This window comes from Symphalangus syndactylus, chromosome 23, assembly GCF_028878055.3.
Source record: "Symphalangus syndactylus isolate Jambi chromosome 23, NHGRI_mSymSyn1-v2.1_pri, whole genome shotgun sequence".
Lineage (NCBI taxonomy): Eukaryota > Metazoa > Chordata > Mammalia > Primates > Hylobatidae > Symphalangus > Symphalangus syndactylus.
The window spans coordinates 42,664,143-42,677,922 of NC_072445.2; the positions used below are offsets into that span (position 1 = coordinate 42,664,143).

General features: G+C 37.6%; 1 long non-coding RNA gene and 1 other non-coding gene across 2 annotated transcripts in view; both read left to right on the forward strand.

Annotated features, from left to right (window-relative positions):
* LOC129473436 (uncharacterized) overlaps nt 1–13,780 on the forward strand; it is a 42,318-nt gene that overhangs the window by 14,721 nt on the left and 13,817 nt on the right. The gene's annotated exons all lie outside the window — the stretch shown is intronic.
* TRNAT-UGU (transfer RNA threonine (anticodon UGU)) lies at nt 140–213 on the forward strand. Its single transcript has one exon. It is a non-coding gene; the product is annotated as a tRNA-Thr (tRNA).

Below are 13,780 nucleotides of genomic sequence, written 5' to 3' on the forward strand. Positions count from 1 at the left end.
CATCTAAGTAAGCAAAACGTATTTTTGGAGTTTGCCCCTTTTCTCACGGCAAACTGTTGGAGAATGTAGAGACGGTATGCCAAGAATCTTTTACTTAAAAGCAGGAATAGATTCAATAGGCAACTTCGGCACGAGTGCAGGCTCTATGGCTTAGTTGGTTAAAGCGCCTGTCTTGTAAACAGGAGATCCTGGGTTCGAATCCCAGTAGGGCCTCAAGGTTTTCATTTTCACTAGAAAGCCAGTTCTTCATTAACCTCTACTGTACCTAAATTTTCACTGTATTCACTATACTGCAAGTTCTAATGCAATCAACTATAGGTAATGTGAAGGCAAAATTCCCAGACTCAAAGAAGAAAACGAGAACTTTGTGAAGTTTTGAATTAAATTCTGGCAGCAGATCCTTTTTTCCAACAAATATTTATTGAGCTTCTGTGTATGCACAGATTCAAAACCTATGTAGACGTAGATTATGTCATCCCTAGAATCCAATAATGTCCAGCTCTATAGCTGATTTCAGAAGAGTTCATATAAATTAATATACTACCATAAATTAATAAGTCTACCATAAAACAGATGGGAAATTAGCATATTTGCAGGGTCCTACTTGCCTTTTGAAGAGAACAGGAGGAAAATAATTTTTAAAACCTTGTTAACCCTCTTATAAAATGAACTAGGAACACTTTATAGTGACAGCCAGTTAGAAGCTACATTTGCCAGAGGCTGGTGCATCTCTGGGGCTGGAACAAAAGTGCTGAAGGAATAGAGCAAATCAAAGAAAATTTTCAAACATCCAAAGCTAATAAGGGCCAACCTTACTTGATTAGTTTCATTTGCATGTGTTTGCATATCTCATTATTTTGACCATTAATTCAACACAGATGTATTGACTGCCTTCTATGTGCAAGGTACTGCTCCAAGTGCCAGGGGTAGGGCAGTTTAATAAATGCCAACCCCTCACCATCCCTCCACCCCAACAAAATCTTATCCACATGGGCCTTATTATCTAGAAGCGTATGGAAGATAACGAATAGATAAAAACATAAAATAAATATTATGTCAGATCGTGGTGAATTCTATGGAGAAAAATTAAGCAAACAAAGAAGATGAGGAGTGTATGAGTAGAAACCAAGAAGATTTCTCTGCCCTTCTTATAAGGCACTAGCAGATCTATTTTTTGTTTTCCTTTATCTTTTATGAGAAGTGATCATAGGATGACTCTGATCGCCATGTTATTGTAACAACCCTAGGTAACATCCTTAAATAGTTAATTGATTTTCAGCTTTACCTTTGCTGCACCCTATTACATGCTGCCCCCATTAGATCCCGACCCTGGACAGGGATCCATTTGAAGTCACATCAAAATGCCTGGGTACATTCCTCAGCTGTCCTCTTTAATAACAATGTAGTTTTGGCAAACTACATAACTTCACTGGGCTTCACTTCCCTTGTTTGTTTAATGATAATGGAATTGTTGTAAGAATGTTTTCAAGAATAAATACAAATAAATTACTTTTTAACAAAAATGCCTTCAATAAGGGTCAGCATTATTATTATTATTTGAACAAACTTTTTTGGGGCCAAGTGTTTCGTTCTTTAAACCACACTTTAAGCTCTTATTTCATTTTATGATAAAAATCCCAAAGCTTAACAATTTACTAACTTCTACTAGCAAGTAAACAAAATCTACCATTTTTCTTCTATTCATATATGTACAGAAACAATACAGAATTTTACAATAATTAGGGAAATAGATCAACAGTTAAATAAAATATTTAAGAGTGCATAAAAATGTTAGCCTCATATATTCTAATTGAGGTAGCAAACATATATAGAAATTTACACAATAATAAAAATCAGGATCATCATGATTAAATTCCATGCCTAAAAGCTCTTCTCTGAATTAAATTGTGCTATGCACAAAAAATTTGGTGCATAAATATGCATTTTGGTGCATTCAGTGTGCTTTTGACTATGGCCACCAAGTATTTGGATATGTAGAAACACCTCAAAGCGTTTCTAAGTTTAGCAATATATCTGTTTAACAGATAGAATTATGCTTCTGTTTTATTTGCTTTTTGTGAAATTTCTGAATCTCAAACTGCTATCAAAAGACTACATCTGGTTAATAAATTATTTGTAGAATAGAAAAACAATGAAGAAAACATCAAACAACTATCATTGACAGTGGAACACTATGTATTCAGAAAATAATTGTAGCACATCATAATGTAATAGATTCTGGCTGTGTATGCTCATAGTGGCCAATTTCATAATTTTTATTTATTCAAAAACATAGTAGACAATCCACACATGATTTTGCAACTGTTTTCTTTTTTTTTGTATTTTTTTTTTGTTTTTTTAGCAGAGATGGGGTCTCACCATGTTAGCCAGAATGGTCTCAATCTCCTGACCTCGTGATCCACCCACCTTGGCCTCCCAAAGTGCTGGGATTACAGGCGTGAACCACTGCGCCCCGCCACAACTGTTTTCTTATACAGTTGTAATGATGTTTACATACAACGGAATAGTTGACCTAACATATTTTAAAAGTTGCATCTGATAGTCTCAATACTTCAAAACTTACTGATAATCACAAATTATTTGCCCCAAAACTAGATATATGCTGGAACTTGCTGAAAAAGTAACCAAAATAATAGGCCTTGGGGGCAAACAGTTTTCTTATACATCACCTATTAAAAAGATTCTCCTATCAGCATCCCAGGATGGAACTCATACTGTGACAAAAGAATATAACTGTGTTACAAATCTATAAAACAACTTCATTGAAGGAAGTAGAGTAGAAAGCTGCTGAACTAAGTAACTTTGGAAATATAGTCGAGTCTGCAAGACTAAAGTCAAAAAGAACTGTATATAACATTGTACTCTAGTTGATTAAGTCGTTTACCAGGGGAGTATGGATTAAAAATTGTGAAACCCCTCTACATGGGTACTGGAATTGAACAATTAAATAAATGAATGCTGGATGGTGAGAGCCAGGCTTCTCACTTTGGGAGTGAAATTTTATAGACAAGCAAGGGAAGAAGGCTAGAATGATCCAGGTTGTAATGGATTAGAATTGGAAATATCAGTATGAACTCAAATTTAGCTTAATATAGATACAAATGGATATATATATTTATAGATATTTGTATGTATATAATATGTATATATATTATGTATGTCCACATAAAACACACATGCATGTATTTTGTTGGTCTGTCAGCTGAGAGGGCCTAAAGGCAACAATATCCCATTAGCAATAAGTCCTCTATTGCCCAGATCTTGGTTTCTAAAACCATTTTCCTATAAAAGGAACCAGGGCTCCTTGAAGAAGTGGTGAATGGTAGGACTGGGGAGGAAATATACAAGATGAGCCTGGAGAATCTTGTAGTGCCAGAAAGTATGAAAGTGCTCAAAAACAACACGATGATGAGGGTATGTCAAGGGACATAGAACCCAACTAAAAGTCTTTCTAATTGCCAAAGAACCCTCTGCAGATCTTCAGAACTCTCCCTCTCTGTAGCCCTCTTCTCCTTGGTACTTTGCCTGTGAATTTTAGTTACTTTGGCTTCCTTGAATGCTAACTCCCCAACTGTAGAAGATTGTTGGGCTCTGTTTATGTTTCTGTGACTAAATGAGTGGTACTTTTTATTTACTGATACTGGATTAAATTTATGAAGTTAATATAATTTATATTAATTCATAAAGAAAAGTGATATATTTATGATGACCAATCCAAGAACATAGAATGAATGTCCATTTATTTAGGTCTACTTTTACTTCTTTTTTCTTTGTTCTTAGTTGTTTAATGTGAATGTGGCATTGTTTTGTTTTTTGAGATGGAGTCTCTCTGTTGCGCAGGCTGGAGTGCAGTGGCGCTATCTCGGCGCACTGCAGCCTCTGCCTCTCTGGTTCAAATGCTTCTCCTGCCTCAGCCTCCCGGGTAGCTGGGATTACAGGCACGTGCCACCACTCCTGGCTAATTTTTGTATTTTAGTAGAGACGGGGTTTCGCCATGTTGGCCAGGCTGGTCTAGAACTCCTGCCTCAAGTGATCTGCCCACCTCAGCCACCCAAAGTGCTGGGATTACAGGCATGAGCCCCTGCGCCCTGCCATGGTGTGGGTTTTTACTATAGAAAGTTCCTTCATTTCAAGGGTTCACAGGGCCCAGACAACCTGGTCTCCTTGCACTTACTTATGAATCAGAACCTGTAAAGACTCTCCCTTTTAGCCACTGTCACTAGATCAATTTGCTGAGCTTCTATTCTTAGGTGGAGCTCTCTCCTCCTTTTAGCAGGCGAATGCCCGTTACTAATTTATGGATTTTCCAGTTCTGAGGGCCATCAGAAGTTCATTTTCTTTCTCCTCATTTCCTCTCTTACAGGTGTTGTACCTTGCATTTGTTGGTGAGTAGTTCCTACTCAGTCATATTTGAGAGTTTGTGAGAATACTTAATTACCTCATTTTGTTGAGGATATTGCTGATGGGTTTTTGTTCATTTGTTTTTTTATCCTAATAGTAGAGTCAAGAATGAAGTTTCTGGCCACACAGCTAAACAAAATTAAGCAATTTAGACTGCTCTCAAACCTTAGCCCTGCAGGTTAGGAAACCTGAGTTAACTTTCCATTTTCTGTGAGGAGAAGATAGCAGCCTAATAAACAGCTATTTAGCCATTTTAGTGTTGGAGAAGTTAAATAGAAAATAAAATCTTAGATATCTATGTAGGAGGTTCTCCATGAAGAATGAACAGGCCATACGAACAAGCTGTATTCATCTCTATCTCTTGGGCTGTGTATATCTGCTTCCGTTTTGGATTCATACTCCATTCATCTTCTGATTGTTTAGATTTACAAGCAGGAAGAAGGGGGAATTGTGTGACATAGCTCTGAACAACTTAGTGACAGCATCTAAGAACTTCTGAAGGGCAGCTTAGAAAGGGAGCTTTGTGGATGAAAAGAAATGTTGAGGTAAAAGTATTGTCAATTAAACAAGGATTTGGCCTTTAAAGCACTTTTTCAATTGCTTCTGTTCTACCTTGTCCAAAGGAGTGATTCACTTTGAGATATTCTTCATGTGATAGAATGACTTAAAATTAAACCAGCCTGCTTAAGAAATAAAAGTAGGACCTTAATTTGATTAGCATTGTGCATAAGCCAGTTGAAAAAGAACATGAATCTTTTTTTTTTTTTTTTTTTTTGAGACAGTCTTGCTCTGTCGCCCAGGCTGGAGTGGTGTGATCTCGGCTCACTGCAACTTCCACCTCCCGAGTTCAAGCTATTCTTCTGCCTCAGCCTCCCAAGTATCTGGGACTACAGGCAAATACCACCACGCCCAGTTAATTTTTTTGTATTTTTAGTAGAGATGGAGTTCACTATGTTGGCCAGGCTGGTCTCAAATTCCTGACCTCAAGTGATCCACCTGCTTTGGCCTCCCAAAGTGCTGGGATTACAGGCATGAGCCACCGCACCTGACCAAAAGAACATGAATCTTGTCCTCAAGAAGCTTTTAATATGATTGAAAAGACCAAATAAGCACATACCCCAAATACTACAGACATAAGAAAAACAATTGTTTACTCATAACGTGTGCAAAGCATTCACCTAGTGTTTGAATTCTGGAAATGTGTGAGCCTTGCAAACCTTGGACAAATTACTTACCTTCTTTAAGTTTCAAATACCTCAATGAAAAAGACAATTAATAGTGTCCACCTCAAGGAGTTGTTAGAAAGCATTACATAATTCATGGAAAGTGTCTAGGATATATTAAGCTATTATTATCATTATTATTAACACAATATTTATTTGCTTTCTGAAAATTGATGGGGTAAATCTGCCTTCCCTTGCTATTAAGATGAGATTAATGAGTGGAAAAACTGATGCAATCTATAATCATAACCAAAATGGTAAATTCAAGACTGGGTTAAATGATGTTTCTCCAGGGAGATTCACTCACAGTGACAGTCTGTAAGGGATCACTTATACACTGGGTAAGAACTGGTTTTAACTGCCTTTAATCAGACTTGGAGTGAGAGAACGTTCTCTGCCTTCAGAATTACATTCACCCTACCTGCTGTATTAAGACCTTTTGTGGCTCTTATTGAAGCCTTGGCCTGATCGTACCTGCTCCCATCTCTCAGAACTTTCTCCTGAGACTTTTCTCCTATCTAGACTTCAATAGCCAACAATGCCTGCTTATTACAAGCTCAAACGAGAAGAGGTATGTTCTAGTGATATCTCTTTCTACTCACACCAGCCTACATAGCCTTGGATTTAGTTTTATTTTATTTTATTTTATTTTATTTTGAGAGAGAAAATGAAGGTTCTGAATGCTGGATAAAATCAGCCAAGGTAAGATGCCTCAGTGAAGCATTATGCCAAATCAATGACTGTCACTTGTTCATCTCAATCCCAAATGATGTCCAAAAGATCCAGTTATCTAGGAAAAAGAAAGGCATGAGAGAGCAAGTCAAGTCACTAAACATCAATTCTCTAAAAGCCAACACTCTGAAGGTCAATTTGAGAATCAAACAATATAAACAATGAATAATAAACAAAATATGGAGAATATTTTTGAGCGGGAAGGATCTTGTTTTGCTTTTCTCCTCTGCCATTCTATATGTTAATGCATTGACTTTCTGTCAAATGTAGCTTATTGTCTTCTCTGTTTGTGGAGGCATATTCCTTTGCCACTGCCTCTGCCTCTATATTTGTCCTGGTCCCTGCACTTGGTGATTCACCAGCGGCAACAAACCATCCTAGCCATGGATTCAGGTAGTTGTATGATGTTTTGCGGATGCGTGGCTGGTCAAATTGACCTAGAGGTGTCTGGAAGAGGCAGGAATCCAGCCTAGGATGAATAAATCCTCAAGCTAATCCTTACAGGCCAAGCTTAAAATTTACCATTTTTAGGAGGTCTTTCTTAATTTAATCATCTATTTCAATCACTCCACACATAGGGGCCCCTTTCTGTTAATTGTGTTTCTAATCTCCCAGCATCTCAGATGAAAGCTTCAGTTTCTTTTAACTCTTTCCTTTTATACCCATGCCTTGTTGTTGATTTTCACTGTCGCTAAACAGCTGATCCTCTCAGCCTCTCTCCAGCAGCCTTCCAGACTTCCAGATGACCTCCTAACTTCCTGGCTCTTATTTATTTATTTATTTATTTTTCCACAAGAAAACATCTACAAGTACCAGGCTCTTTTTTAATTCCCCATTTTGTTGCCATAAGAAATGTTCTAAAGTGCTGATCCAATCATTGCACATCCCTCCTAAAAAATCTTTGATCAGACTCCTTAACCTAGTATTTAAGATTTTCCATATCCTGAATCCAAGTTACTTTTACAGCCTGATTTGCCATTACACCACTTTATGCATGCTATGCTGCAATAATCAATGATGTGTGTTTTTCATCCTTTCAAACAATGCATATCCCTCTAATGTTCTTCATAATCATTTATAAATATTAAGATACCTCCTATTCCTTATTTTTTATTTTTAGTAAATACATGTATGTTCAAGGTTAAAAAGTAAAATAATACTATGAGTTTGCAATGAGAAATAGCAGTTGTCTTCCTTATCACTCCTCACCCTCAATTCCTGTTCTCCTGAAGCAACAAGTTCTTAATAATTTCAATGTTTTCTTCTATTTGCCCATTTTTCTTTCTTTTTTTTCTTTTTCTTTTCTTTTTTTTTTTTTTTAAAGTCAGTGACTCACTCTGTCGCCCAGGCTGGAATACAGTGGCAACATCTCAGCTCACTGCAAACTCCACCTCCCTGGTTCAAGCGATTCTCCTGCCTCAGCCTCCCAAGTAGGTGAGATTACAGGCACCTGCCGCCACGCCCAGCTATTTTTTTTTTTTTTTTTTTTGTATTTTTTGTAGAGATGGGGTTTTGCCATGTTGCCCAGGCTGGTCTTAAACTCCTGACCTCAAGTGATCCGGCACCTTGGCCTCCAAAAATGCTGGGATTACAGGCGTGAGCCAGCATGCCTGACCTATTTGCCCATTTTTCTAATAATGAGCTTTACTCTATTTGAATTTTTCAGTTTTAAATATTGTTTCTTACTTACCATAAGAAAATAAGATTTTTTAAACCCTTAATAACAAAGACAGCAAGCCAATGAGCAAAAGAGAAAAATGTATGCCTCACCTTTCAGATACTCACATATCACACTTTGGGCTAGATCAGCATTGAGGGTTTACACTTTTTTTGTTGTTGTTGAGATAGTGTCTCATTCTGTTGCCCAGGCTGATATGCAGTGGTGTGATCACAGCTCACTGCAGCCTCGACCTCCCAGGCTCAGGTGATCCTCCCACTTCAGTCTCCAGAGTATCTGGGACTATAGGCAGATGCCACCTCAGCTAGCTAATTTTTTGTATTTCTTGTAGAGATGAGGTCTTGCTATGTTGCCCAGTCTGGTCTCAAACTTCTGGGCTCAAGTGATCCTTCTGCCTCGACCTCCCAAAATGCTCGGATTATAGGTGTGAGCCACTGTGCCCGGCCCTACACCTTCAAAATGCATAAATATTAGCCATAGTGGAATCATGTAATGACCTATAGTTACCTAAAAATCTCCTCTCAGTGAGTTGTGTCATTCTAAGTGTGACAGATGTTACTGATTTCATTCTTATTCTTTTCTTGGAGACATGGCCCCTGGTGCCTGTTCAGTCCTGGTTGTTCTCTAGCAGTATCCAGAGCCCTCCCTTCACCATTGCCTTGGAAGTTCCTGTCATCCTCTTGTGTGGGTTTTCTGTTTCTTGTATGTCTTCCTCTTTTTCTACTTAATCCCTCATTTTGGTGACACATAACCTCTGAATAGTGGAGTTCCGGCGAAGAAAGAATTAAAAAAAATAGGGCAGAAAATTAGCAAAGAAATTCATAATAAAAATATTATGGCAGGATAATGAAGGGTTAAAGATTAGAAGAGTTGGAAGTTGAGGGGTCATCTGGAAGGCTACTGGAGAGAGGATTGTGGCAGTGGAAATCAAGGACAAGTCATGGGTATAAGACAGATGAAGTAGTTAAAAGAAATTGAAGCTTTAATCTTAGATGCTGAGAGATTAGAAATGCAATAAACAGAACGGAGCCTATATGTGAAGAGTGATTGAAATAGACGATTTAATCAAGAAAGACCTCCTAAAAATGATAAATTCTAAGCTTGGCCTATAAGGATTAGCTTGAGGATTTATTTATCATAGGCTGGATTCCTGCTTCTTCCAGACACCTCTATGTCAATTTGTCCAGCTACCCAACTGGTGTCCCCACGCTGGTGTCTCTAGTAGCTTCCTAGAAGCTGTTTCTGGAAAATAAAAACTACCTAAAAATCTTATTCTCATTTGATTGATTTGTTGCAGATAGAATTCTAGGTTGGAAATTATTTTTTCTTCAGAATTTTTCAATCATTACCCCTTACCTTTTCACGTCTAGTGTTGCTGCTAGTCCAATATAATTTTGATTTACACACACACACACACACACACACACACACACCCCTTCTGGAAGTCTTTGGGATCTTATCCTGATTAGTCTGAAAATTCAAAAATAACACAACTAGACGTTAGTCTTTTGCCTTTCAATATGCTGAATACATGGCCACTCACGTCCTTAGTTTGGGAATATTTTTTTACTGTGAATTTCTTTGCTAATTTCCTGCCCTGTCTTTAAAATGCTTTCTTGGTAGAACTCCACTATTCAGATTTGAACTTTGATGAGGGAGGAGGGAACACTGATTGTCTAATGTGCATTTTTCATAGAGTACAAGCATTTTTATTACATTCACCAGGGAGGAAATGTCTGGGAACAATGTTTCTAGTTTTTCTCAACTCTGTCATTCAGTTTTGAGAAAGGAAAAGGAATTTATCAGATTGGTAAATTTGACAGATGCAACTGAGCATGTTTGACTCAGCCACTTCCCTTTTGTCTGGTTGAATACAGTCTGTCTTCAAGATTCATTCTGCTCTGCTTCTCCATACCCCGACCTACATACAGATCCATTTGGGGTGTGTGTGTGTGTGTGTGTGTGTGTGCATGTGTTGAGGGGGTGGCCATCCAATTGAGTCAACGACTGACAGGTACATCCTCTCAGGGGTAGAGAAAAAGCAAGATGATTTGATTGCATAACTAAAACCATGATCTTCAAACAGCACTAACAACAAGGCGAACATTTTGACCTCTGTCTTTCTGGCATCAATGTCCATTTTTCATTTTGTTCTAAATTCAGGAAAAGAAGGCAGATGTGTTATTAATTAATTCCCCTAAACTCTGACAAGTCATGTGGATAATCGTTTTTCATATATTTTTATTCATTTCTATATATTTTTGTTCTACTTTCTGAAAAATTTCCACAACATTTCAGCCTTTTAAATTTTTAAATTTATATCATATTCTTAAGTTTCAACTGCTATTTCATGTACTTTGTGCCCTCACTTTTCCAGTAATCCTGTTCATGTTTCAAGGTGTCAGTATCTTTTATATGTTATCTGAGAACCTCTCCTCCCCACACTGTTTTCATTCTATTTGAGTTATTTTTTAATTATGTATTTATTTTTGCATCTCTAATCAGAAGCTTTCCTAGGACATTCAGTTATCCTGGTCCATTCCTGCTTAAGAGTGAGACGCTACCATGCTAATTGACACCTCTGTGTTAATATGTGGAGCTTGGTGATGTGTGGGTTTTGCTGTTGGGTGATCAAGTGCAGATGCAGATTTTCATTTTAAAATCTTCATTTGAAAATGTAGGTCTTTCCAGAACTGTTTCTCAAATGATAAATCCTCAAAATTCTTATTTAGACTGTATAGGCATGAATACCAATGTTCTAGTTATTGAAAGGGGTTGAGAGTTGGGGGTCTCACAAGTCAGCAGGCAGACTGCCATTTAATTGCCCCATTTTAATTCGGCTCCGTTACTCCTGTTCTCAGGTTTGCTGGTGTCCCCAAGCCTAGGGTGCCTTTAATTCACCCTTACAAAGGAGCAAACCTGCTGCCTTGTGCCAGGGTAGGGGAGGAACAGATATTTGGTATCATTGAAGTTGAGCATCCAGGGCTCTAGCTGTTCTTAATACAGTCTCTTAGACAATGCTTTTGCTTTCAAGTCCATGCCACACCCCTCACCTTCAGTGATCTGGTTCGTCCAATTCTTATGCCTTTCTGGGTTTCTCCCATATGAATCTACGTGCTTGTTGACTCCCGGCATTGCTGAGTAAGTTTTCTGCTTTCTCAGGTCTTCTAAGACAATTACCACTGAACCATCTAATTATCAGCTTCTACAAGGTTGTTGACATTGTGTTTCTGCTGTGATCTCCTTTCTCATTCTCTTTTTAGGAGTTTATACTTTTTTATTCTTTTACCCCCATTTTAGTAGGTATAGACAAATACATATGTTATATATGCCGTATTTAGCCTGGAATCTGTATCTTCAAGATCTAGTTAAATAGCACTCACAGGCCAGTCACGGTGGCTCACGCCTGTAATCCCAGCACTTTGGGAGGCCGAGGCGGGCAGATCACAAGGTCAAGCGATCGAGACCATCTTGGCCAACATGGTGAAACCCCGTCTCTATTAAAAATACAAAGATTAGTCGAGCTTGGTGGCGAGCGCCTGTAGTCCCAGCTACTTGGGAGGCTGAGGTAGAAGAATCGCTCGAACCCAGGAGGCAGATGTTGCAGTGAGCCAAGATCGCGACACTGCACTCCAGCCTGGAGACAGAGCAAGACACTGTCTGGGAAAAAAAACAAAAAACAAAAAACAAACAAACAAAAAAATAAATAGCATTCACATTCATGATCCCACCATTGGCTGGATTCCTACTAACAAGTAATTTATTTCATTTTCAAACTCTCCTTGTCATCGAGGATGACACTTAGCACATTCTTGGTTGTTGTTAGTTATTTATGCACATGTTGTAGAAAGGTCCTGGTGTATAGATTTCTTGGAACAGAGGGTGGGTATGGTTGGTTTTTCCTATCCCACACTGCATGATATGGTGCCCCATGCTAGGTAGGCATATAAGTAATATTAATTTAATGAGTGAATGTATAAATAAATGACTGAATAATCAACTAATATATTCTCTGAATTTAAACATTAAGACTACATTCTATGTTTTGGGAATTGTAAGTATGATAATTTTCTTTTGAATGTATTTCATCTTATGAAATATTTGTCTCTAAGATTAGTTTATAAGGTCTTTAAATGGAGGAGCCATGTATTTCATATCATTTCTTGCAGTTACTACTTTGCTCTTTAGATACAAAATGCTCAAAATTAATTCCTTCTGAGTGGGAGGCAGAGGAGATGCAGGGCAAATTTAGCTGTCCCATTCAAAGGGTGATCTTGACGGATACCTGCACCATCTGAAAACTGGATTTGGAGACATGAACTTACTCTTGGTGAGTAAGGCTTGTGATTTAGAAGAAATATAAAATTACCTATGACCTTTTATTCATTCTTTCTATTCTCATTTTCCTCTCTAAACAGACAGCTAAAATTTTTACTTTTTCTGACAAGCAGTCCACAATTACTGAGCTCTTATTGCAGTATATTTTTGCTTCTACTCAGTCACACCCAGTACACCTCTGTTTCAAGATTTATGCTGTACCTTCTACCTGAATGCTCTTTCCCCAAATTTCACGTCTCCTTCCTTCTCTTTATTCAGGTTCAGGTCTCTACTCAAAATGTCACTTTATCAGAGAGGACTTCGTCAACTTCCTCATATAATAAAAATCCTTTTAGCATGCCTTATATCCCTTTGTGCTGAGTTATTATTCTTTCTAGTACTTATCACCACATGACTCATTAGTTATTTATCTATGTGTCTGGCTTCTGTTCCCTCCAACTACACTGTAAGATCTGGAAGGGCAATATCTATTTTGTCCAATCCTGTATCCCTAGCACCTAGAATAGTGAATAATCCTTAATAGGTGCTCAAATAATTCTTATCGAATACATAATTTCCTAAAGTATAAATATTTCTAAAGTATGGTCCAAAGACCACTTGCATCATCTGAAGTACTGGTTGAAAATACAAATTCCTGGGTCCACCAATGACTTACAGAATCAATATCTATGAAGATGCAAGGCATGAATGTATATTTTGAACATTTACATTAAACAATTACAACACAAAGATAAAATGGCCTAATTAAATGCATAATCCAAAACCCAATAAGAACAAACTAACATAATGAAGAGTAGATACATTGGTTCATAGGTGGATAAAACAAGAAAAAATAAAAGAACAAGCAGATTTGCACAGAATTAATCAGAAGAATTTCTTGGGTTTGACATAGTTATCCAAAGTGGCATAAATAATGTAATTATTGGCTTGGAGCTGGATGAAAGGCAGACCAGCTGGGTAAGGAGTATGTGATTTTTATAAAGAAATCTGCTCCACCTTCAAGTACAAGTGCAAGATAAGAAGAGACGCAGATCTAGATCAAGTAGAAACCTCTCTCAGTGTGTTCATTTCAAGAATTCTTTCTAATTATACTTGCACATAAATGTAGTTAACTTCGCTGGGTGCAGTGGCTCACACATGTAATCCCAGCACTTTGGGAGGCCAAGGTGGAAGGATTATTTGAGTCCAGGAATTCGAGACCAGCCTGGGCAACATAGTGAGAACATGTCTCTGAAAAAAAAATTTAGTTAATCATGAATTAGATGCCTATCTCTTGTTTTACATGACACAAGCATGTATCACTATTACTCACATTTCATACAAAACATTCTCCTTCATATACTATAAAGATAGAATTGATAAAAGTCAAGGTTTCTTGTACTTTGAG